The sequence below is a fragment of the Chinchilla lanigera genome, unplaced genomic scaffold (assembly GCF_000276665.1).
Source record: "Chinchilla lanigera isolate Chin_1 unplaced genomic scaffold, ChiLan1.0 scaffold00089, whole genome shotgun sequence".
Classification (NCBI taxonomy): domain Eukaryota; kingdom Metazoa; phylum Chordata; class Mammalia; order Rodentia; family Chinchillidae; genus Chinchilla; species Chinchilla lanigera.
This window is the reverse complement of record NW_004955490.1, coordinates 2192881-2194772: the sequence shown is the minus strand read 5'-3', so window position 1 is coordinate 2194772 and position 1892 is coordinate 2192881. Positions and strand designations below refer to the sequence as shown.

Sequence of the window (1892 nt, the reverse complement as noted above, 5' to 3'; positions counted from 1 at the left end):
GCAATGCTACTTTCTTATTTTTATAGATTTTTCCCAATTATTTAATTCTTCCTCTCATTTTCAGTTTGCCATACTCTTGTCCCTCAGTATCACCTATTTTCTCTTGTACTAACCTGTCCTCTCTATTCTCATCCTTTTACTCTTCCTTGTCTTACCAGGCCCACTGTCTTCCTTTGCCTCTTTTCTTCTTTACATGTGCACAAATACATCTACAAGTTCTGACAACTGTGTGGCTTTCCTCAGTCTCAAAGTACATCTCTCGGTGTTGTTGCCCGAGAACCGGAGACAGTCCTGCTATGGCCGAACCTTTTCCAGCCGCCACACCATGTGGTCTCATTTAGTCGAGCTGCCGCCTCCTCTGCACAACAGCAACTGCGAGGAAGGGGACCAGTGTTTGCCGCAGCCAGCAGGCCTCAACAGTTCCTGGGTGGAGCTACCCATGAACAGCAGCAGTGGCAATGATAATGGCAATGGGAAGAATGGGCATCTAGAGAATGACTCTTCCTCATACTCCATCCACATTGGGAACATGGAGAAGATCCTTCTGGACGTACAGCATGAATCAGGACAGAGCAGTTCAAGAGGCAGCTCTCACCACAAGAAGATGGGCAGATCATGTTTGACGTGGAGATGCACACCAGCAGGGACCACAGCTCTCAGTCAGAAGAAGAAGCTGTAGAAGGAGAGAAGGAAAAGGCTCCGAAGAAAAGTACAGACTGGGTCTCGGACTGGTCCAGCAGACCCGAAAACGTCCCACCCGAGGAGTTGCCCCTCAGACACCCGAAGTGCTCCGTGTCTCTGAGCATGAGGAAAAGGGGAGCCGTGAAGAAAGGGTGCACTTCCTCCGTGGAGTTCTGAAGGTGTTCATCTCCTCTCTCCTCCTTTCCCACGTTTTGGCTTTGGGGCTAGGCATCTATACTGGAAAACGGCTGAGCACACCTTCCGCCAGCACCTACCGAGGAAGGGAAGCTGCTGGAGACACACGTGGCCTGTGAAGTAGTGTACTGTTACGTAGTTTATCTGAACTTGAAACCATTGTAAGCATGACCCAACCTACCACCCTGTTTTTAACCATTGTAAGCATGACCCAACCTACCATCCTGTTTTTACACAACCAATTCCAGTAACTCTCCAATCAGTATTTTATTCAAACTCTGACGCGGCATTTTACTAACCTTATTCCCTTTTTGGCCCGTGAGACACTTTAGAATTTCCTAACTCTTTACCGTTTAGAAATTTGCAAGGGCTTCTTTTCCTTGACCGCCACCAGCAGAGTATAATTTTGTCAGCAGCGCTGCCATCTCCTGTTAGCACTGAGAGAATTAGACCTGTGTCATCCATGGCAGAAATTTTACTCTGGCAGTGAAGCTACCATCTCTCTCTCAAAACAAGATCAGGTTAGCATAAGCTTTATTTTCCAACACAAAGACAAGCTTCTCTGAGCTTGAATTTATATCTATTAAAAAGAAAAAACAAAAAACGCAAAAGACAAGAAAAAGTATCCTGGGCAATAAAAAGTTCTTTTAAACCAGCAAAAAAAAAAAAAAAAAAAAAAAGGAAAAGAAAAAGAAAAAAAGTACTTCTCTCTTCTCCTATCCCTGGACCCATGAATATCTTCTTAAAATCTTCATCATTAACCTTTCAACCCAACTAAAATACCTGTATCAGAATCTGTCCCCATATCCATTTTTGTTTGGGTGTTCTCATTTCACCTATCTCCTCCCCCAAACATACACTGCTCTTTCACCTATCCTTCCATCTCCATTCTCCTTCCTCTACTTCTACTCTCACATCACAGAATAACTGCTTAGAAAAATTGAATACAGACTGCAGAGTACTGATAAAGGATGAAAGTATACTTGCAAGGTCTATCACATACAAGTGATGTGTGA

General features: G+C 44.2%; 1 pseudogene; it reads left to right on the top strand.

Moving 5' to 3' along the window:
- Positions 1-325: 325 nt before the first annotated feature.
- Positions 326-995, top strand: LOC102025017 (annotated as a pseudogene).
- Positions 996-1892: the final 897 nt, after the last annotated feature.